Source organism: Natator depressus, chromosome 7 (assembly GCF_965152275.1).
Source record: "Natator depressus isolate rNatDep1 chromosome 7, rNatDep2.hap1, whole genome shotgun sequence".
NCBI lineage: Eukaryota > Metazoa > Chordata > Testudines > Cheloniidae > Natator > Natator depressus.
Genome location: NC_134240.1, coordinates 45,762,584 through 45,787,289, shown reverse-complemented (window position 1 = coordinate 45,787,289; position 24,706 = coordinate 45,762,584). Strand labels below are relative to the sequence as shown.

The window sequence follows — 24,706 nt, the reverse complement described above, 5'->3', positions numbered from 1 at the left end:
TAGTCTACAGAAGAGAAGAGTAAGGGGGGATTTGATAGCAGCCTTCAGTTACCTGAAGGGGGTTCCAAAGGGGATGGAGCTCGGCTGTTCTCAAAGTGGTGGCAAATGACAGAACAAGGAGTAATGGTCTCAAGTTGCAGTGGGGGAGGTTTAGGTTGGATATTAGGAAACACTATTTCACCAGGAGGGTGATGAAGCACTGGAATGGGTTACCTAGGGAGGTGGTGGAATCTCCATCCTTAGAGGTTTTTAAGGCCCGGCTTGGCAAAGCCTTGGCTGGGATGATTTAGTTGGTGTTGGTCCTGCTTTGAGCAGGGGATTGGACTAGATGACCTCCTGAGGTCTCTTCCAACCCTAATAGTCTATGATTCTATCATCTTCAAATATATAACGGGCAGTCATAAAGAGGATGGTGATCAATTGTTCTCCGTGTCTACCAAAGGTAGGACAAGAAGTAATCAGCTTAATCTGCAGCAAGGGGGATTTCGATTAGATATTAGGAAAAACTTGCTAAATTAAAGGATATGTATGAATAGGCTTCTTCCAAGGGAGGTTGTGGAATCTCAATCCTTGGAGGTTTTTAAGAACAAGTTGGACAAACTCCTGTCAGGGATGGTCTAGTCCTGCCTTAGCAAGGGAAGATGAGCGATGACCTGTTGGGGTTCCTTCCAGCCCTACGTTTCTATGATTCTATGGCAGCTCAGGGTTCATCTGGATTCCTCTGTTCCTTGGCTCAGCCAGATCCCTAGCACTATGGTTTCGGACCTGGCTAGGGTAGGGAGGTATCCTTAGTTGATGCTCTTCCTCCTCCAATCATTGGACAAACGTCAGCGGTCATGCTGGTGTTGTTAGCTCTATCAGCAGCCTTTGATATGGTGGAACACAAGATATGGTTGACTCATGGGGTCTGGCACGGTGGACAGGGTTGTTCTTTAATGGCTACACTCCTTCTGTCTGAGAGTTTTCGGAGGGTGGTGCCTGTTTATATGCCATGCCACAGAGCTGCACTCCATCCCACCTCTATTCCAATGTGTATGTGAGAAGCATATGAGACCAGTTTTGGGCTGCAATCACATCCCAGTAATACTCAGTTCAATGCTTCCTTTTCACCAGATCTGGGCAGTGCTTTGCCACTGCCTGGCTAAAAGTGAAAATGGCTCATTAGGGTGGAAAAGACAGACCTTATGCTTGCTGGCAAGGGGAAGTAACACGCACAGTGACTGGCGTGCTCTGTCTGCTGCAGGATTGGGTCTGCTCTTTCTGCTGCGGGGGGGGTGGGGGGGGGTGAGAAAACCTGGATTTGTGCTGGAAATGGCCCAACTTGATTATCATACACATTGTAAGGAGAGTGATCACTTTAGATAAGCTATTGCCAGCAGGAGAGTAGAGTGGGGGGAGGTATTTTTTCATGCTTTGTGTGTATAAAATATCTTCTACACTTTCCACAGTATGCATCCAATGAAGTGAGCTGTAGCTCACGAAAGCTTATGCTCAAATAAATTGGTTAGTCTCTAAGGTGCCACAAGTACTCCTTTTCTTTTTGCGAATACAGACTAACACGGCTGTTACTCTGAAACCTGCTGCAGGACTGTGTCCCGGTTCATGCTTTGTGGGTAATTTTGAGCTTCCAAGTGGCCTTGAATTCTCAGGTAGCACTGATCTCTCATTTTGCTGAAGATTACTAAGAGGCTGCGGTGTTCCTTGCTGCCACAGACTTCACCCAGCCAGCATGGCCCTTATCCCCAAAGGCTGGACTACAACTTTACTATGCTCGAAGACCATTCAGGAGCTTTAGCAATGCACCTGTGTTAGCATTGCATCTGCTTCCAGGGGCAGTTCAAGGTGTTGGTCCTAGGAGCATGGATGGGAGAGTGTGAGGAGGGCAAGAGGCAGGAAAGCCTATGTCAGTATAACTTAGAATAATACTTTACCATGGTTTAGCCCCTTTCTTCCAAGGAGCTCCATTTTCCAAACTTGAATTACATCTCAAAGGCCCTCTTGGAATTAGGTATCATACCTTCTTTACTGGGGGGGAGGGGAACGTTACAGGGAAATTAAGTGCTTTGCCTGAACATACCCAGTGAGTGAGAGCACCCCTGCCCTCCAGCCCTGAAGTTTATTTAGCCCTGGATATGCTTTAGCCTAAAAACCAGAACACACACACAATTTATCTAACTAATCTAGAAAATCCTGAGGGGTTTGGTTAGTTTTGACTCCCTTCATTAGGGGCATGCCAAGCAGAGCTGATGGTTGCATTTGCTACAAAAATACAAAGAAATTTTTTCAGAACAGGTCAGTGCCCCCAGTACGGGCAGCTATCCCCAAGCCTGGGTTGTTGGCTGGTAGGATTGAGAAGCAGCAACTGAGGTTTTGAATATATTTGGCCTTGGACTGTTTGCGGCACGCTCAGCCCTAGGAGAGGCTCTCAGAGGAGTGCTGTGTCTCTCTCAACTGGTATATTGATCATCTTGGAGAGGTTTACGATTATGACTCACCTGGCCTTTCAGCCCATTGTTATTTAAATTCTTTCACATTAGGAGGCAAACAGTGGATGTTGATTGTTGGAAAAGTATTGATTCATCTGTCACACTGGCTCCTGGCCTGTTCTCTGCAATATTTGTGTGTCTGCTTCATCCATCTATGTCTATAGACTCCAGCTTTATCTGGACAGTGGTACGAGGTCCAGTGCAGGTGCCTGTGTGCTGCTAGTTGGACCGGTTAGTCAGCCTCACAGTTACGCAATCGTCACACAGGCATCGGTGAGCTCCATGCCCCTAATAGCCCTCGACTCAGCATCAGACTCCAGTCCCCCTCCCCAGCACAGCACCCTGGCTCTTCACCCTATCCCCATCTGCTGGACATGCTGTGACCCAGGGAGACCCCAATGCCAACTGGCAGAGGGCATGCCCTACCATAACTCACTTCAGGCCTGACACACTCATTGCCCCAACTCGCTGTTGTCAGAATCTGTATTTTAAAGGTGTCATGTAAGGTACCATATGCAAACTGGTAACACACTAGTCATTAATATTATTGAGCAATGCATTTACAGGTGATGTACAAAATATTATAGATGTGTGCTGGAAATATGTTCCTAAAATGTCTTTGGCAGGCAATGACTATGCCTTAGACAAAGGAATGTTGTTTTGCCTGCTTGATTGTGTTTCCAAATGTAAATTAAGCAAAGTGACATCAAAGACAATGAAAGCACATTTACATGGAAGGTAAATAAGGGCCATCAGGCGAGCAAGTGGGGGAGATGGCTACTTAGCAATCACATCAGGGAATGGAAGCTCCACCCCAAGAAGCATTCCTGCCTCTTATAACAGGGTCAATGAGCTTTGGGAGATTTAAGCAGACACAGAAAGCCATTTTGGTATCTTTCACTGGGAAGACAAAAGGGGCCAGAGCTCTTGAAATTGAAGAAAGGTGGATCCTTCAGCCAAGGGTGTTGAAGTTCCTGGGAACTGACTATTGGTGAGAAACCTGCTCAGGCAAAGATATTGTAACTTGCTGAAATTAAGATTTAGTCACTGATCTTTCCTAGCTCTTTCACTCTTACTTGAAGGCACTTAACAAATATTCTCTATTAATAAGCATTCTTGTTTCATTACAAAACAATCTCAGGGTTGTGTAATAAACTACAGGGTGGGTCTCTGGTGTGTGCTCTGTCTCTCTAGATGCAACAAACTTATGAGTGTCCAGCGAGAGGGACATGGCAGGGAGATGTCTCTGGGGAACTTGGGAGGTAGGGTGCACTGATGGTTATCTGCAAGGCAAGGTTTGGACTGGCAGAGTACTCAAGAGAGTTTGCTGGCAGAGCAGTTGAGCGGGTGTATCGGAGAGGGCTCATAGTTGTGAGTGACCTGAGCAAGATGTCACACATGCCATCTCCTGTCACTATCTCCCTTTCCCCAAATTCAGTTACACGGTATGCATTTGAACTGGGAGGGAGGAGACAATGTGCTTTGTAAAAAATCACTTTAGACTCAAAGGGCCAACATAAGCAAGTATCTGTGGGGAGGACATTCACTACACTTTTAACATTTTAGTTGGAACATTGCAAAATACATCCTGCCTTGACAAACCTCAATGTTGGAAATACCATTTAGCAGAGGAAGACAGTAATGCATCTGATGAAGTGAGCTGTAGCTCACGAAAGCTTATGCTCAAATAAATTTGTTAGTCTCTAAGGTGCCACAAGACCTCCTTTTCTCATAGCTGGAGAGAAATTCCATATATTCCATCACTACTACAGTACCGGGAGCAAATCCTGAAATCCTTCCTCAGCTTTTATGCAGTTGTTACACAGGCAAGTTACTGTAACCAAGTGCTGTAGTTAGCATAGGGATGGATAGGAGGGCAGATGGCCCACAGAAGGAAAAGGTTTGAGAGCCATTTGTACTTGAGGAAGTTCTGACCCCTTGTGGCTGAAACTGTATTGACAAACTGAGCTACAGCAAAGACTGGACTGAAGTCAAGCATGGATGTTGTATGGCTGGACGGGTACGAAAGATAGATAATACCTGGATCTGCATCAGAAGCCATGGAGAAGAGAAGGATTACAGTATAAGGAAAAGTGAAGATAGGTTTATCTGTTATAACTTCACTCACTAGAATACTCAGTTACCACCATTTTTTTTTTGGTTTGGAACTGATTTTTCCCAGTGATTGACTGGTGTTCTAGATATAATAATAATTTTCTCTTATGCATATTTATTTCATGGATATCAAAGTACTTTACAAAAACAGCTAAACATTATTATTCCTATTGTACAGGAAGGGAAACTGAGGCAGTGAGCTGGTAAATGACTTGCCCAAGGTCACACCAAGTCAGTGTCAAAGCCAGGACTAGATCCCACCTCTCCTAACTCCACTGTAAGCTGCTCAGTGCACTAGACTGCAGCTGCTCAATTCCATTAGCCCAAGGGAGTCACCAAAAGAGTAAAAAAATATGAGCACAAACTTTACACAGCAATATTTACAAACTAGTCATGATAATATCACAAATATAAATAGTTCCTTTCATCCCAAAAATCCCAGAGTGCTTTATAAACATACAGGAGCATCTTGACCCACCAGCAACATGCAGCCACCTTGGGGAGCAAATGTTGGTAGCTGTTTAATAGCACACACTCATTCTACACACACATTTAGGATAGGAAATGAAGATGCATGATCTAGTTATTTGAAACTATAGGGGCAATTTTGGAAAGCGGAATGCTGTTACCTAAAGTAACATGTACTTGAACGATCTCCCATTTAGATATTGACTATGCCTAACCCTCCTTAGTCTAGGAGAGCTAACAAATTACACCACAAAAGGGAATAAGTCTCTTTCCTGCTTCATAGCAAGATCTAAATGCATGCAACATTTTCTAATAATTTAACTTAATACTGTAAATCACTTAACTTAATTCTGTAAATGCCTTGATCCAATAGCTAGTTAAATATTAGAGGTTGAACCTCTCTAATCTGGCACTCCCTGGTCTGGCAACATCCGTGGTCCTACATAGGTGTCGACTCCCTGGGTGCTCCAGGGCTGGAGCACCCATGGGGAAAAATTAGTGGGTTCCGAGCTCCCCCACGTGGCGCTGTGCTTACCAACTCCTCCTCCTCCCTCCCAGTCCTTCTGGAATGCCGCGAACAGCTGATTCATGGCGTTCAAGCTCTGGGCCGGAGGGGGTGGACCTTGGGCCAGTATCAGAGCTCCCAGGTGGCAGCCAGGCCCCTCGGTGGGGAGGCCATGCTTGGTGCAAAGCCTGGGAGGCTGCAGCACCCCCCACACCCTTACTTCCTGCGCCTGTGGAGACCCGCTGGCATTCTGCATTGACCTCCCATGGTTTCGCAGATTCTCTGGTTCAGCACCGGTCAGGTCCCGAGGGTGCCAGACTAGAGAGGTTTAACCCGTATTAAATGCTGCTAATTTTTGGATGAAAAAGAAAATTTTCTGCTGAACATGCACCCATCAAACCCAAGGGAATAAAAGGTGGGAAGGATTTCTAATAAAGAGTGCATGCACTCACATAAATTGAACAATAGTCTGCTGCAGTATAAGTAAGATGCTTTATCCACCACCCCTTTACCACTAAAATGTGCCCCCTTTTGGGGAAGTTTGTCCCAAGCTCAGAAATGATACAAAGTCACCTAAATCCCTTCTGATTTCAGCTGTTTATCTGAGCTATAACCTGTGGGGATCTAATGGAAGAATTCAGGGTCTAAGTTAATGCTTACTGAAATCAATAAAAGTTCCCACTGAAGTCAAAGGGAGCTGGATTAGGTATTTTGCCCTTAGAGCAGCTGATTTCCTGGGCATTCTGAAGATGAGCTCCCTCCAGGTATTCCTGGCTTTGTTAGTGTGAGGGGCCTCTTAGCTGAAGTCCCTCTGATGTTTTCATTTTCCCAAAATGCTCATTAGGTCTCCCACCTTTGTTCAATGAAAAACAAGCTGCACGTCAGTAAGTAGACCTAGCCGAAGCACATCCTTTCCAACTGCATTCTCCATAGAGATTCCCACACCACCAGGACAGCTGCTCACTTGTCTCCCTTCAAGAGGACAATCCAGTGACTCTTGGACACCCCACTCCTTCTCTCCCGCTCTGGGAACTGAAGCTGGGTCTCACACATCCCAGATGAGTGCTCTAACCACTGAGCACCACCAACCGCCGGTTTGGATGGAGTGAGGCAGACACCTAACTCATTTCTACAGGAAACGCCTTAGGCTCCTAAGCCATCTGACTCCAGGTGGTGGATGCCCGTTCACAGATCACCAAGCAAATCTAGGTGCCACCCTGCTGCCTGGATTAGGCACCCATCTGCAAGAGAGGGGCAGGGTTTAGCATACACCTCTGATTGCCAACTCCTATTGGCTGGCTTCAGCAGTTCCCTGCTAAACGTGCTGGCTTTTGTGGACCCCATTCGTATGCGCCTCTCTCTCCCCATTCATTGTACAGGGAGCCTAGCTGCATAACTTGGCTTTGTGGATCACTGTGTTGTTCCTGGCTTTTCTAGGCACCATGACCCTCAAAATGGCAATGCCTAAGTGCCTTTGTGGATCACACTTTTAAAAATGGTATGTAGCCACCTAAATCACTTAGGCCTCAGTGCCGAGCTGAGCAATGCCTAAATGCCACTGAAAATCTGGGCCTTGGCCTCTTTGTATCTCAGTTCCCGATCTATAAAGGAGGCATAATCACAAAGTGTTTACCTAGTGGGATATTTTGAGTGTTAATTAACCAATCTCCATCAGGTGCACTGAGCTCATCAAGTGAAATGTGCTCTAGAAAAGCAGAGAACACATAATTTAATACAAAAATCTGCACCCACTTCACAACCATGATCAGTGGCCAGTTTGCAATGTTACAATAGGTGCTTGGAAATTATTTGGATCCAAACATCCAGCTCGATAAATACAGACATTTACCACTAGATGTCACCTCTTCGCAGCAAATTTTGTCTGGGCTAAGGAACTGGATTAAGGGTTGAGAATGAAACATAAATAAGTGGAACAGATGGTCTGGTAACAGCTTCTACTATTTTTATGAATGGAGGCTGTCTTTGGATGACATCACTGGCTCTTGACTCCACCCCTACTCTACAGCTTCCTTGTACATTTCAGGTGCTTCTGCTTTGCCAGGGGCTAATGCACTGGAGGCTGTGGAGCTTGAAACAGGAAAGCAGCGTAAACAGACAGCACACTGCTAAAGGGACAGCAGCTCATCATCTGTAAAAGTCAGCAGAGCCTGGAGGTGGTGAGTAGGAAAGAGTTATTAAAGTGCTACTGTTAGTGGCTGGAAAATCTTTGTATTTTTTTCTCCCTGTGGGACCAAAATTGTGTTTCCATTTACATTGGGCCAGATCCAGTGTAACTCCATCAAAGTCAGTGGAGTTATGTCAGGGTTAACCCACTGTAACTGAGCACATAGGTGGCCTCTACATCTGCAAAACAGCTTCTGACTGTGACTTATCCTTTCCTAAATCGAAGAGCAAACAGAGATTACTCTGGCACTCGTGTTCCGTATTACATGATGGGGAAGTCTTTGGTAAGCTTATTTGTCATCATTATAAATGCCTTACTTTGGATTCAGCAGATTTTATTACCAAGATAAGGCTTTGTATATTCCATGCTGGTACTTTCTATGGCTTCTTTACTCTGACCATTTAATTTCCCACCAATAAATTTTAACAATCTGAAATTAGTTTACAGATCACATTTCCACTGAAGGACTGTTCCATTCAGAGGACTGTTCCACTGACCACAGGCTACTCTGTTGGATCCCCCTCTCCCCAAAAAAAGAAAGTAAAAATGACTAAATAAATCTTTAAAAAGAAAAGGAGGACTTGTGGCACCTTAGAGACTAACAAATTTATTTGAGCATAAGCTTTCATGAGCTACAGCTCACTTCATCGGATGTAATTACACTGAATGCATCCGATGAAGTGAGCTGTAGCTCACAAAAGCTTATGCTCAAATAAATTTGTTAGTCTCTAAGGTGCCACAAGTACTCCTTTTCTTTTTGTGAATACAAACTAACACGGCTGCTACTCTGAAACCTGTAAATAAATCTTTGTTTTCCATTTGACTTTGTCTGACAGCACTAATGTTTAAACAAAAAAATTACCACTAAGTCCCCTGAATGAGTTAAACCCTCTCCAGGGCAAAGTTCTGCTCCTTTAAACCAGCTGTCGCGCCCCCCTCTCTGCAACGCCTCTACTCCCAGAAACTCAGGACAAGCAGTGCAGCGGGCAGAAAAAAAACAGACCCTGAGAAATGTAAAGTTCTCTCTGAAAGAATCATTTAACTCGTGCTCTTTCGGTTTCTAAATATTTCAGTACTTGGGTTATTGATGACTGGGGAGCCTGGGGGCAGACAAAACCAATACTGACTTTCGTAAGGGACGGATGTTTCAACATTGTGTTTTTGTAAGATTTAGTTTGATGAATGGACCAATATGATAATAATTAATAATAATAACTTGCACTTATATGTTTATAGATAGATAGAAAAGGACTTTGCAAATTTAGACTAAAACTATGGACATAGAGATTATTTACCCACCCCTGATATGAGACCCCCTGGTGGGGCGGAGCACAGCAGTGGTCTAATGGTACTGTGCACAGAAATGCTACATAGCAGTCTGGGACATTGCTTAAAGGATACCATGTCCAATGGAAACTGTACCGGGATTGTCAGTCAGCAGAATATAGCTGGCCAGAAATCTCAGGTTGTTGCCACGGCTCAGCTTAGTTTGCTGTCTCTCGGTGTTGTATCACTGCATGGGTGTGTGGCTGGGATCTAGCTAGCTGCTGGTGAGCAGATGGAATCTTTGTTGAACTAGAAGCCAGCATAGCCTTGTTGCCAGCTTAGTGTCCAGAGACGTCATGTTATCATGGCCCAGAAAGGACAGCAGGAGTTACACACACAGTTGAGACACAGAAATATAGGCTGGGACATTCAAAGGGGCCCAAATCCCATTAACTAACTCCCTTAGGCCCCTTGCAGTTCCACCCACAGGACTTTAGAGCAGAGATCAGACTTTGTCAGATTTTCCTACAGGCCAGGCTTATCCAATCCATTAAAGAAAGAAATGGTTTCCTCTCTCGCTCGTGCACTGCGCTGCCTCACTCACCATCAGCAACGTTCAGTGTTTGAGATATACTCGGGCTCCTTCCCCTACTGTCCCAGATTGGTCTGATCTGCTGCCTCTTGCTGGGTATCTCACACACCTGCCTGCCACATGAACGGGACACAATCTTTCAGGAGCTTTCCCCAGACCAAGCTGATTCTGTCCAATATCACTAGGCACTGTTCAATAATCCCATCCCAGACTTCACAAACATGGAGGGCTTGGTGGTCCTCATGGGTTGGTGCCCTGATAGATTCTCCAGGCAAAGAGAGAAAGACAGTGTGTGCGTGTGTGAGACAGAGTGTGTATACAGGTTGTAGAGCCTTGCTTATTGTCTGTAGCTATTCCTTGCTAAGCTAACTTCAGTGCAAGCATCACAGAGATACAAACACAGTCACTATTCATAAACTCGAGATGGGGGAATGTGGTGGACCAGCAGTTATCAGTTCCATTAGAAACACTAGGCCAAATACCCCGCTCTAATTTCGTTGCAGCCCGTGGAGACGAGAGAGAGTTGAATTTGATTTGCTTTCTTAAGAAGGGAGTTGAGCAGGGAGCCTGTAAAGACATAAAGCTGTCCTGAAAGCCCTCTCCAAAATGCCACAGCCTGTCCTGTCCATGGAGGTGGCTGAACCATCCCTGTTCTGTACATGAGAGGACTTCAGGCTACAGGGTTGTCCATTGTACTCCTTTCGCCAGCACCAGGCTCACACATAAAGAATAACAGCTGAGCTCATTAGAGCAGGAGCCACAATGGAGCTCCCTAGGAATGGTCTTCTTTGCACAGAAAGCGGGGACGAGAGCCAATGGGACACACTTACTGCCAGACACTAAAGCAGGCGCGTGCTCCTGGCCTCCTCACTTCCATCCGTGCTCCTGTGACACCCTCTCCGGGATTGTTTACAGCGGGAAGGAAGATTTATTGCCAGTCTTGGCTACTGCCCCATGGGAGCTGCCTCTTCCTCTAGAAACAGCCCATCCCACACTCCTGCTGGGATTACAGCAAGGGCCTCTCTGGGGAGTGCAGAGCGAGATCGGCACTTTTAATAAACCTTGGATCCCAGGCATAGACCTGGTGCTGAAAAAATGAGCAAGGCAAAGACAGACAGCTGAGGAATCAGCTGAGTAGCCCCATGCATCCCAGGCTGGAGCTGGAAAGGCTTTTAAACTAGGGTAGGGGAGGGAGAAGAGAAGCTTTGGGAAGTCCTTCCCCACATGCACATATTTAGGGAACACTCTTAACTGGGGTAATGACCTGCTGTGACATACCTCCTGAGTGGAGCAGGACAGAACCCTAGACCAGAAAGGGGGGGAAAGACAGTTTGTTCTGGTCCAGGAATCCAGGCCTAGCCTTGAGCCCTTTCTCCTCTTCAGTTTCCTAAATGACCCACATTTGCTCTCCCACATGCCTTTGTTCTGAGTGCCTTTCATCAGCAGAGTTCACAGGACTTGACAGTATCATTACCCCTCTTCCACAGCTCAGGAAACTGAGGCAAAGTGACTCACCTGAGGTTGCAGAGCTGGGAACAGAACACGGGGTGGGGGGAGGAGGGGTGGCCTGGTTCTCACTCCAGAGCCCTTTCCACTGGGTCACGATGCCTCTCTAAACATCCCCACAGATCATAACAATCGTGAGCACAAACAAACAGACACTGGACCCACTGGTACCTGGATAGCAAGGTGTTAGGGTGGTGTATCAGTAACATAGATGTGATGGCTGCCACACTGGGAACTCAACTGAGGACCTTGAGAACTAAAAGTAGGAGTCTCTACAGGTTGAGTTAAGGAGCCTGGCTCTGTAGCTAGGGGTTGTGACTGATCTATATTCTCTGTAGAGGAGGCAGAGATGAACACACTGACCAGTGGGTTGCATGGACACGTGCTCAGGTGACTGTGCTGTATCCATCCTCAGCCATTCCCTGTATACCCAGACCCAGCAGACATCCTGTGTCCACTCACACCCACTGTGCCACTCACTCACACACGTGCACTGGGCCAACACAATTTTATTTGCATGACATGGGACACAATCGTTGCTCATGTCGAATAAAGTCTAATCGTGTGCCTGCCCAGGATATGGCTTCACAGAAACAATGTGCTTCAAAAACACCTGGCCATCAGCTGTGATTCTTCATGTCTAACTCACTGGCAGGCTGCCACTTATTGTGTGGCTGCTTCGCCACCTCCTTCACGTCTCCCGGCATCAGGCTCAAGTTTATTTCCTCGCTTTCCAAGGGGAGATTTCTGATGTCAGATAACATGAGGAAGTCTCTTTCCCAGAGCTTTTAATGGGGTGAACAGCATAGACAATGGCTTTTGGTTTCAGTCTCTCCTGAGTCATGATGAGAACAGAACTGTACCACATACGATGCACCTGCATAGTGTACCGCTACCTGCATGCTGTAACCACACCCACACCCCAGCCTGTGCCTATCTGCTCTCATTCACACATGCCCACTCACTCGGACGGAAAGGGCCAGAGCCTCCCCTGGCATGCTGAGCTCTTTCAAAAAGGCTGGCCTAGCATGCGCTGTGGAAAGCAAGGATGGTTCAGCGGCTAGAGAGCCAGCGTGGGCTGTGGGAGACCTGATCTTGAATCCCTGCTCCGCCACTGATGCCCGTGTGTTCTTGAGCATATCACCTAGAGTATGTCTACACTGGTACCGGAGGGGTCGTTCCCAGCTGGTGCAGACATTCGGATGGAGTTATTGCACTGAAAACAGCAGCGTAGTCACAGTGAAGCGAGCAGAAGCAAGGGCTAGCTGCCCCGAGGCCAATCTCATCTGAAATCCCAGGGCCATACACGCGGCTAACTCGCCCAGAGTTAGCACTGGTGTGGTGACCCTAGCTGGAAATTACACCTTTAGCTCCAGTGTAGACATACCCCTGGTCTTGATCTCAGTTCCCATCTTTACTAACACTTCCCTACTGCACAGGAGTGTAGTGGGGATAATCAGATACCAAGGCTCCCTGATACTACAATGACAGGGAGACAGAAGCCCCTTAGGTAGATACCACATACACACACCTCAGGTTGGCCCCACACACCTGGCCCTGGCTATGCTATTGCTCACTCCAGTGCAAGTCAGCTGATGCATCATTCGTGTTGGGAGCCTTTATGCGGACATGCCTCCTGCACCTTCAGCACTCTTTGATTAACCCCATCTCTGCTAGATTCATTCAGGTTTGACTGATATGGTGTTAAAGGGCTGGGGCCATGGGATCCTTCTTTTCCTCAAAATGTGGCCGTAGTCAGAAAAGTGACCCTGCAAAGGACACTGAGGGCTCCAGGTTTATTTTCCTCTCATCAGCTCAATTAACCCTCCCCCTGACAAATCTTCCTTGGGTTTCAGCTCATCACCAGAATGACCCGGGTGCAAGGACCCTACATGGGGCTGAACGAATGGCCAGCTGGGGCTAAAGGCATGGTGTGCATCTAGGGTGACCAGATGTGGTTTTATAGTGACAGTCCCAATATTTGGGGCTTTATCTTATATAGGCGCCTATAACCTCCCACCCCCTGTCCTGATTTTTCACACTTGCTGTCTGGTCACCCTATGTGCGTCTGCCTCTCAGCCATTCACTAATCCCCTGGAGATTATACAGGCCAAATCCAGTGCTCCTAGCTCAGGAAAATTCCCATGGCCTTCTATGGCAGGGCTGCTTGCATAAGGACTGCAGGATCAGGCCGAAAGGAACCACCTAAGGCAAAAACCAGGAAAGATCTCTTCCTTAACTTTCTATTAAACTACAGAGCCTCTCCTTCCCTGGCTCAAACCCCAGGGGACACTACTGAGGTTTGTTCAACAGGTGTCTTTCAGAGGTGGCCAGCTGAACGGTACATTTTATCCCCTGGAGTGAGGCCACTTACGGAGTGAGAGAGGCAGGCCTGGATGTGCCAGAGGAAAGAGCAGCTCTTCCAAAAGGCTGTGGGAGCACGGCACTGTACAGGGGTCCTGGGGACTCATCCGAAGAGCCTCCCATCAAATCCAGGCTGCAGTTACAGAGCCATTCCAGCTGACAGCCTCTGAGAAGAAGCAGAGAATAGTGCAGGAACCCCCTACTGCTCATTAAAATGTTTTCTCTGCCAGAGTCCCCCATGCCTGTTTGTTCTATTTTATTCCAATTAGAGCAGGAGACCAGGGGAGGGCAGGGAGTAGGCTTCCTTTGGATTAAAAGAAAATACTGCAAAGCTTTGATGTATCAGGTGGGGGAGGCAGGCGCCCTTGGCTGAGGCAGGGAGCAGCTTCAGGAACGTAAGGCCCAGTAACCTCGGCCCAGGGCACTGGCTGGCATCAGTGAATCCATCTAACTGGGTCACTGAGCAAAGCAGCAGGTGACTCCTGTGGCAGGATGGCCCCAGCTTTAGGGTTAGGCCAAACTGAGGAGCCCTGCAAACTAAGGGCCTTGATCTGAGAGCTGCAGCACACCCACACCAACTCGCTCTGGGGCCAAGGAGGTCTTAGCTTAGTGCAGATTAACTTTAGGCAGGAGAAATCCCTTTGAAATATATTTGTAGGAGAGTTTTCAGTGAGTTGAATGCTAGCTCTAGAAACTGGCTTCTTGATAGCCCTGGATAGTGCCATATCCATGCCGCAAGGCAAGCAGCCCCCTCCACCGCCCCACTTGTGAGCAGCTGAAACTGCGAGCAAAGGGCCCTTTGTGAGGTCAGGCCATGACCACTAGGAACCTGACAGACCACACACGTTTCACAGAGGCCACTGAACAGCCAGCAGTGCCAGTTACTTCTGGTCTCCACTGATCGTGTCCAGATTTGCTCTGGTGGCCTAGAGGCGAAAGTCCCTGTATCCAAATCCTGTGGACCAGACGTCTTCTCTTAAAACCTTCATTCTGCATGAAATGAAGGATCATGAAAAAAATGGGTGGGTAACACTTGCTAGAGTCAGGCAAGTACTTTACAAGTTACCACGCACAGCTCTGCTGCTGCCTCCAGTCCTGAGCTGCTGCCCCCTGCTATGGCAGCCCTGAGCTCCCCCTCACAGCTCTGCCTCTGCCCTCAGTCCTGACCTGGCACCCCTGCTATGCCAGCCCTGAGCTCCCCCTCACAGCTCTGCCTCTGCCCTCAGTCCTGACCTGGCACCCCCTGCTATGCCAGCCCTGAGCTCCCCTCACAGCTCTGCCTCTGCCCCTCAGTCCTGACCTGGCACCCCTGCTATGGCAGCCCTGAGCTCCCCCTCACAGCTCTGCCTCTGCCCTCAGTCCTGACCTGGCATCCCCTGCTATGCCAGCCCTGAGCTCCCCCTCACAGCTCTGCCTCTGCCCTCAGTCCTGACCTGGCACCCCTGCTATGCCAGCCCTGAGCTCCCCCTCACAGCTCTGCCTCTGCCCTCAGTCCTGACCTGGCACCCCCTGCTATGGCAGCCCTGAGCTCCCCCTCACAGCTCTGCCTCTGCCCTCAGTCCTGACCTGGCACCCCTGCTATGGCAGCCCTGAGCTCCCCCTCACAGCTCTGCCTCTTCCCCTCAGTCCTGACCTGGCACCCCCTGCTATGGCAGCCCTGAGCTCCCCCTCACAGCTCTGCCTCTTCCCCTCAGTCCTGACCTGGCACCCCCTGCTATGGCAGCCCTGAGCTCCCCCTCACAGCTCTGCCTCTGCCCTCAGTCCTGACCTGGCACCCCTGCTATGGCAGCCCTGAGCTCCCCCTCACAGCTCTGCCTCTGCCCCTCAGTCCTGACCTGGCACCCCTGCTATGGCAGCCCTGAGCTCCCCCTCACAGCTCTGCCTCTTCCCCTCAGTCCTGACCTGGCACCCCCTGCTATGCCAGCCCTGAGCTCCCCCTCACAGCTCTGCCTCTGCCCTCAGTCCTGACCTGGCACCCCTGCTATGCCAGTCCTGAGCTCCCCCTCACAGCTCTGCCTCTGCCCCTCAGTCCTGACCTGGCACCCCTGCTATGGCAGCCCTGAGCTCCCCCTCACAGCTCTGCCTCTTCCCCTCAGTCCTGACCTGGCACCCCCTGCTATGGCAGCCCTGAGCTCCCCCTCACAGCTCTGCCTCTGCCCTCAGTCCTGACCTGGCACCCCCTGCTATGGCAGCCCTGAGCTCCCCCTCACAGCTCTGCCTCTGCCCCTCAGTCCTGACCTGGCACCCCCTGCTATGCCAGCCCTGAGCTCCCCCTCACAGCTCTGCCTCTGCCCTCAGTCCTGACCTGGCACCCCCTGCTATGCCAGCCCTGAGCTCCCCCTCACAGCTCTGCCTCTGCCCCTCAGTCCTGACCTGGCACCCCTGCTATGGCAGCCCTGAGCTCCCCCTCACAGCTATGCCTCTGCCCTCAGTCCTGACCTGGCACCCCTGCTATGCCAGCCCTGGGCTCCCCTCACAAACCCACCCTTTTCCTGCTCAATAGTAAAAGTGTGACATTGAGACCGTCACATTTATTTTCTGTTTTGACTTGAACAAGGATTTGAACCTATGTTTCCAGGTCTGAGAGGCTGGGACACTGCAGCAACACCCACTTCTCTAGGTATGGAATACATTTAAATTTCTATCCGCTAGGGCATCAAATGATCTTGAGCAGGGCTGATGTAAAAAGCACTAGCAACAGCGCATCATGCCTGGCAATGGCCATCTCTCAAACCCAGCACACCGAGGTCAGGAGCCCCCATCTGAATTTGCTGCATTAACCTACAGATTCAACTCAGAAGGTCTAATGAAGTGAGTGGTAAAGAGGGACAAACTCCATGGGACTCTGACTTCTTGTACTGTGTGAGACCATGTGTTAGACAGGTGACAAGTGTCAGTTTCTTCCCAGCGGAGAGGATTTCAGTGTAAAGAGCTCTCAGGAATGTGTGTGTGTGTGTGTGTCCTGGAATCTGCAGCGCATTAGGGATCAGTCACACTCCATGATGTGGGTGGGATAGAGGCTCTTTGATACACTACGTGGGCACTTTGCCTCCAGCACCCTCCATCAGAGGGTATCAGCACACTTCAGACATTAGGACATTTAAACCTCTTGACACCATTATGAATTAAGTCAGTAGTGTAATGAAGTAACTAGGTGCACCACTGCCTTCTGATGGATGGCTCAACTGCATGGGAAAACTCTATACTGCCATCAGTGACTCTCCTTTCTCTGCAGTGGGAGGGGCCTGGGTTCTTGGAGCCAGAGGTTGCAAGAAGTTCTGATTGATCACAGTGTGCAACATAGAGACACTGATGAAGTTCCTATATGGCCATGTGATGCACACACAAGAGGGGGCAGAGTTAAGGCTATCCACACCTTGAAAGCTCTGTTGGTTTGCAGAAAATTGGCAATAACACACAAGTGCCCTAATCTGAACACCACCAGAATGCCGTCCCGAATGTGGTAGGAGAGTCGTGGGAAGGAATCCCACTCCTCTGCCCTCTGTGTGGTGTGGAGCTCCTATGGTCCATCACAGCAGAACTGCCACTTGTGAGCCTTAAAGAGTAGACAGCAGCCCTACCTCACTCTTTTGCACCTTATGTCCTCCAGAAGGACTAAGCCAAGGGTTCCTCTGATGTCCTTTCCTCAGCCCCTCACTTACCTTTTCCTCTGAGCTGGCCGTGCATGCTTTGTGCAGTGAATGCTTCCCTGGCTGCACATTCTAAGAGCTGGGTGAAAAGTTCTGTGCCAAATGTCTCAGGCATGCAGAGTTCGCTATGCACTGGCTCCCAACTTGCTCATTCTAAACCCATTTCTCACCTGAAGACTCAAAGATACATCTCCTCTGTCAGGGCTATTTCCAGGCCAAATGCCAACTTCTTCCCACCAGTCGTTTCAGCTGTGGTGTTCTCCTCAAAAGGTTGCAGGATGATTTTTTTTTTAAATCATGGGATGAAACATGATTTATTCCTTCTCCTGGTCCTTCAGAATGACTGAATTGGCTCTCCTCAAACTGTAACCAGCAAGCGCTCCATTCATCTGCAAGGAGAGAACTTCGGTCCCAAAGGCAGAAAGTATAGGAGGTTCCAGGATGCTGAAAGAGGGGATTGGGGTGGAAAGCACGGCAGTGCTTGCTGTTGCTATAATTAACACGGAAGCCAAGAAGGCGTACTCTGGGCAGAGGCCTGAGCCTAGTGTGAGGAGCAGGGTACCAGCTGCACACATTTTCTTGCTTTTCAGAGTCAGTGGTTCATCAGAGTGGGGATTCTGGCAAACAGGCAGGAAAGCAGGACCACGTTGCTGGTTCAGCATGAGGTGTGGCTGCCACACACTTGTCCCGCATTTCTGACCCTGGGCTTTGTCTGGAGAGAAGCCCAGCCCTCTTCCTCTCAAACTGTCCAAACGCGGCCCAGCTGCCATCTGGCTTAGTTTGCCTTGTGGCTTACCCCCCACAGAGAAGACCTGCCAGGCTGGTCAAGGAAGCGGGAGCCAGGCCATTTCATGCACCGCTCTTCCAAACAGTGGGCTCTCGATGGCGAGAGATCAAGGGTTGACAGTGTGGAGATGGCAACGGTGCGAACCACCAGATAGGATCTGAACAGGTGGCATTGATAGCTAGGGATGGGTGAATCCCGAGCCACAGTCCCAGAGGCTCTCCACCCTATTGGGGCTCATGTGATACAATATTTTGTCTGGCTTAGATTTTACTCTGAGGCATCATATTCACTGGTCAAGAATCAGTCACTCAATTTGGCCTCAGGGAGGCAGTAGGTCAATCCTATGTTGTAGGTGCAGCCCAGGAGGTCCTCTCCAGTCAGTTGGGACACCTTTTCTCACTGCAGTGACTGCAATGACCACAGGTACTCAGCACCTGGAGGCTCCCTGCAGCTCTTGGGCCAGACCAGACCCACGCTTGTGGGTAGAGGGGAGGTCAGATGGTACCTCCCTATGCCAGCTTGGCCCACTACCTCCTAGCAGGATTTATCTGCCGGAGAAAGAGTGGACAGGTCCTAGAAGGTGGGGATTCGCTCCATGCAGGCAAGTCAACAAAACCCCATGGTCAACACTATCAAAGGCAGACAAGTGATCTGAAAGCATCAGCATTAACACCTCCCCTTGGCCCACTGCCAGCCAGTGAGACAAGTGCAGGCTTTGTGCATTACTCAGGCCTGAAACCAAAGTGGGGAGGGATCAACACTACAACGGCCTTGCTCAAGAATGGAAGGTTAGAGACAGAGAGAGAGAGCTGGTAAGTGCGCCAGCCACAGACAATAGTTTCCAAATTATGGGATTAACAACCACTTGTTAGAGGGAAGCCAGTTCCCTAACCTCTCCTAGGGTGGTATTAACCACCTTGGCCATCAATGGGCTCAGTCATTCCCCATTTGCGTTACAAGCTGTCAGGGGCATGGTGCCACAGATTTGAACCTCAGGGAGCAGAACTCCCAGAGACCTCTCCAGACAGACAAAGATCTGCTCCCTGGAGAGCAGCCTGCCAAGTCCTGATTCCACTGATCCTGTCCATGGAACAGATGGAAAGTTCTTTTCAGTGCAAGAGACAGTTTTGGCAGCTGGGATTTGCCGGGTTCTCAGAGAACTCGGCATAGTTCTGATAGACACAGTTCCATCCACGGAATAGGGGAAGAGAAGAAAGCCAAGGCAACGGCCCAGCATATGGAGTGAAATTGACAAAACAGCTGAACCCTGGAAGGGCTGTGAACTCTTTACATCATGACATAGATAGAATAAAAACTGAAGGAAGAGCTCACAGCCTCATGTGTCAAAACAGCCATAAAGTTCCCCTGATCTGGACAAGACCTGCTGCCCTCTGGCATTGAGTTATCGGGTGGACGGAGCTGTGTCTGCTACAGTCGTTATTACCACATACCTGGGAGCGGTGGGTTCTCCTACCTGGCAGGTATGAAAGGCAGATGGTGAAAAGCTAAAGCAGCTCAACCAAAGGAGGAGCATGGCAGGGGTGTGTGTGCTGAGAGCAGACAGAGCCTGTTCCTTCACGTTCCTGGAACTTAGCACTCTTCCGTGTTGCCACTTTTGGGAGAAATCTGCACAGGGTGATAATTGCGATAACCGCATTGAATCTTGCCAATCAGGACTGAGGGGCATAGGCAAGACTGTGTGAGGGTCGCAGTGCTGGAGTAGCCAGGGGATTACAAGTCAGGATGGAGGGGCCCTGGCAGAGAGTAGGTGTGAGGGAAGCTTGCACAGAATGTGCCTGTTATACCCTGTTAGCATTTCTCCAGTTTGAGCGCTGCTGCAGAATTCCTCCCTTCCTCCTGCTCCCTCCCTCTGTCCGCCTTCAGGACTCTGCACAGGCAGGTTCCTGACTCATCTGTATCACCCCAAACAACTGGAGGTTACGGGCCACTTTTTGTACAGTACATGCATTGGCTGTCTTGCTGTCACATGGGCTCTGGGCCCAGCCTTCACACTCCTGCCTCTTAAAGTCACTTCCACAAGGGATGAGATGTTAAGTACGCGTAAGGCTCACACGAACAGTACGTGCCATCCAGCGACCCATGCACACTCACAGCACGGAGGGCTGTTCCCCTCGCCTGGAAGCACCAGGGGAAACGCAGCAGGGTAGGGAAGTGGGGCAGGGAGGGAAAGGAACTCATTTATTTTTGTCTTTGTCATCTCATTTAGAGAAAGAGGACAGCTGCCTTGCCCTGAGCCCCTGCATTAAGCAGGGAGCAGCCACAGCTGCTGGGGAATCCATCATGCTTCACCATAGGAACTAAAACCTCCGTGGAATTCATGGAGCATAGAGAGATTTCAGCACACGTGTACATGCAGACAAGTGCACACACATCTGTTTTTACAGAGGCACAGGCATGGGCCCACAGACAGAGGTATGTGTCTCTGCACACAGATGTATGCAGAGGAGTATGTGCCCATGCATACTGGTACCACCCCTTACACATAACATGTACGTGGAGATGCAAGTAGCAGCACACTAATACACCACTCGAACGAATACACAGAGAGAGGCCCCTATCCCGATTTAGATCCAGTAAGCACAGCCCCAGAGCGACGCGCTATACAGTAGGGGGGAAGGATGGCCTGGGAATGCCTCCTGCTTATGCCCTGAGCAAGTGTGAGACAGACATAAGCTTTAGGCCACGAAAGCTTATGCTCAAATACATTTGTTATTCTCTAAAGGTGCCACAAGTGCTCCTCATTCTTTTTGTGGGACGGTGGTCATTCATGGCCCTGTCAGTCACCCTTTCTCCAGCAGGCAAGGCCTGACTCAGTGCATGATTCACTTTTGCTCACGGAACTGGGGGGGCTCTCTGGGTGTGCCTACACTGCAATTAGACACCCACGGCTGGCCCATGCCAGCTGACTTAGGCCCAGGGGCTGTTTAATTGCAGTGTAGACATTTGGGTTCAGGCTGGAGCCTGGGCTTTGGGACCCTGCAAGGTGGGAGGGTCGCAGAGTTCAGGCTGCAGCCCGAGCCACCTCAGTTAAACGCCCCGCGAGCCTTAGCCTCACTCAGCCGGCATAGGCCAGCCGCAGGTGTCTAATAGCAGCATAGACATACCATCCAAGTCCCTCTTGCAGCCCTGATGAGCTCGTCCATTCTTGCCCCATCCAGACGCTGCAGTCCATCCTCAGCACGTCCAAAATGGCCACAGGGGGCGTGGCAGCGCATCCCAATGCTCTCCATCCCTTCCAGCACGGGCTGAACCTGTCACTTCGTTAGCGCCCCCGGCTCCAGCTCCTGCTGACTCAGGAGAGCATCTGCAGGTGAAAGCAGGACTGCAGCATCAGGCCCCCCAGGAGCGTGAAGCCTGGATTTAAGCACAGGATCTGCGGCTAATCCACTCGTGCCTAGCTCTCCCACACTGCAGCGCAATGCCAGCCCAGTGCAGCGGGTATCTGGGGGAGGGGGAGTAAAAGGCACTGAGCTCTCCTATCTCAGGCAACCTAAGAGTGAGTCACCCACAACCTGATCTAGCAGGAGGCTCCTCTTCCACCACAGGGATCTTTACCACCCTGTAACGCTCACAGACTGCGTGCAACCCCCTTCTGGCTGTCTCCACTGGCTGCTCCCCTGAGCTGCACCCAGCTGTTGACCCCATCATCCTGGGCATGGCCCATCTAGCTCCAAACAGGAACGTGAGCCAGCAATCTCCTGCAAATGTTGTTTCTGGATCGTTTAGGAAACAATCAAGAACTGCTGAGCAGTGCAGCGCACATGGCAGGCCCCATTGGGCTGGGGGGATGGAGCAGGGAGCATGTTGTCATTGCTGTTGGTGCCATCATACAGCTCAGAAGGCTCAAGCGCAACATACGCTTCCATTTTGGGAGGTGATCCACAGCCTGGATCTCGCTGCCAGGATACAGGTTCCCTGAAATTCAGTCGACAGCTCCTTAGCTCAGTTTCCTCCCATAACTCCTAATTACAGCCCTTGGGAGGAATTCTATGGGGTAACCCATTTGTGGGGTTTATACCCTCCACTACAGTGGTCATCTTCCACCTGTAGATGGGTACAAATCCCTCGATCAGGGATCGGCTCTAATGGAGGCGCATTGAACGATGCTACAGGACGCACAGACAAAGTCACTGAGTCTCAGCCCTGCGATCTGTTGCTCCCAGAGTGCTGTCTGAGCTTGGCGCAATGGGAGCGGCACTTCCCCTGGTAGCCTGGGTGGCCAGTGGGATCGGGAATGCACGACTCCAGTCAATGGCTCAAAGCCAACCCAGGTCAACAGTGATTAAGTTGTAACCATCTGAAGGCTGCTTGGTTGCCTATGTGAAAAGCCTGTCCAGTTTCAGTGCAGCTCATGGTGGACTGGTATCTAGACAACAGCTGGTAGCTGCAGCCCACAGCAGCATAGCTGGGAAGCTGGCACTGTTCTACAGAGGAATCTAATTTTCAGGTTTGAAGGGCCGTGCCATAGTTGTGGGGTGGGTGGCCAGGCCGTAAACACAGGGGGAGTGCTGTAGGTCGAGACTGAGGTGCATCTGGAGAGCTGTGGGGCGGAGGGGGCAGAAGTGCTGCTGGCCGGGCGGCGGATCATTGGCACAGAGGTGAAGGAGCTGCAGGTCAAGCAAGGGGTGTGTACGGCTCATCCTGGGATCATGACTGGCTCTGCCCAGGGACACTGGTCCTTTTTTATGAGAGAGAAAATTCACCAAAACCTTGCCCCCCCTCCCCGACTCCAGAACCCACAAAGACTGGCCCGGCTCCCACTGACAGTATCCAGGTGCGTCTTCCCTGCCACAGTCCTGGCTCTGAAGCCAGACACGCAGAAGTGCCCTTGCCCGGCCGCCTGCACCCACCAGCACGCCCTGCTCCAAACAGAGTGAGAACACACTTGTCGTTCTGGACAGTTGATTACATAAAGCTGTCGGGAGTGTTTAATTTAAGCTTGGATTCATCATCTGCAGCTTGTTTCCATCCACTGGACACCCGCTTCCCCCCCAGAGTACGTATAAACTCTGCCTGGGACAAGCTCCCGCCGAGAGTATATTTGGGAAGAGGTTTATAGCTTGGGGCCGTTATCACTCGTACAGGGGAGCCCTTGCTTGGTTTCTATCCCAGGGTGGAGTGGAGGAGAACCTGCTAGGCCTGCATTGCCAGGATACTGCTGGGAGAAGGATGCCTCTGCTGGAGTCCTCATAGATATGGGCAGGGCACTGCTGCGGGAAGCAGCGCTTGCTGCGGGGCCCCTAGTCAACACGTGCTGGGGAGGGGGGGCACAGAAGCGCCCACAGCTGCATGCCCAGTTGGCTGTGTGGAGAAGCTCAAAGTGCCTCTTTGGCATGGAGTGGATGGACACTGCTGTGTGGGGAAGCCCACCAGGGAGCCGTGCTTCCAGCATAAGGACTGCCAGGGGAGGAGAGAAATCGGTGAGCCAACTTTAGTTGAAAATGATCTTTGACATTCTGTTTCCAGAACTGAAGGAGCCCCTAACAAAGCAAATGCCAAGCTGGGGGAGGACTACCCCACACAGACACCATGGAAGCTAACTTCACTGCACCCCTTAATCGCACAACCTGGAGCTGCCACAACGCCCTGCTCATGCCCCTCAGTCCTGACCTGCTGCACTAATAGTGCCACAAACATAGGCATTGCTGCTCCTGAAGGAACAGTGAAGCCTGGCATCCTGCCTCTGATGCTTCTGAGGAAGGTGCACAGCCCTGGAGCCTTGTAATTTCCCCACCTAGCTAGTGTAATGGTGGGTGCTCCTTTTATTCCTTTAAGTGCCTAGACCCTTTTTGATCCTGGGTATACTGTTTGCCTCAATAACATCCTGCAGCAGGGAGTTCCACAAGTTGCATTAAAAGACTGCTACAGTAGACACTGGGAGCAAAAAAGACAGAACAAGGGCAGTAGAGAGAAAAATGGCTTTCCTAAGCCTTTTGCACTGTAAGAAGGATTTATATCCAACAATACCAAGGCAAAGAAGCATTGGCTTGAAGCTGCCTTGAATTAAGTCCTGGGATAGTATAGAGCACTAGTTCTCAACCAGGAGTACGTGCACCCCCTGGGGGTACTCAGAGGTCTTTGAGGGGGTACATCAACTCATCTAGATATTTGCCTGGTTTTACAACGGGCTACTTAAAAAGCATGAGCGAAATCAGTACAAACTAAAATTTCATACTGACAATGGTTTGTTTATACTGCTCTATATATACACTGAAATGTAAGCACAATATTTATATTCCAATTGATTTATTTTATAATTATATGAAAATGAGAAAGTCAGCAATATTTCAGTAATAGTGTGCTGTGACACTTTTTATGTCTGATTTTGTAAGCAAGTAGTTTTCAAGTGAGGTGAAACTTTGGGGTACACAAGACAAATCAGACTCTTGAAAGGGGCACAGTAGTCTGGAGAGGTTGACAGCCACTGATATAAAGGGAACAGGGAATCCATTTTTGTAACTGTGCTTCCTTTGCCCTGTACCTTTTAGCAATGACTGCCCACCTGCTTTGGGTTAACTATCACTGGCTGTTACCTTTGCCTTTTTGCAGACTTTGGGCCATGTTCACGGCTAGCACAAGTAGGTAAAAGTCTCCTGGACTCGTATCCTTTATAGCAATAGTGAACTGGCCCTCTTGCAGGGGAGGGCAGTTGTCCTCTATTATTTGGATTTCATTTTGAGGCCTGATCCTGATCCCAGCAGGAGTTTCCCCTTGACTTCTGGAGATGCAGGATTGAACCTTGGCACAGGGTATCCACCAGC

General features: G+C 49.8%; 1 protein-coding gene across 1 annotated transcript in view; it reads left to right on the top strand.

The window, feature by feature from the left end:
* The first annotated feature begins 7,626 nt into the window (after positions 1 to 7,626).
* LOC141990740 (semaphorin-3D-like) overlaps positions 7,627 to 24,706 on the top strand; it is a 45,182-nt gene continuing 28,102 nt past the window's right edge. Inside the window, exon 1 of the mRNA XM_074958303.1 lies at positions 7,627 to 7,751. The gene's annotated coding sequence lies outside the window, so the exon portion shown is untranslated. The remainder of the gene's footprint in view (positions 7,752 to 24,706) is intronic.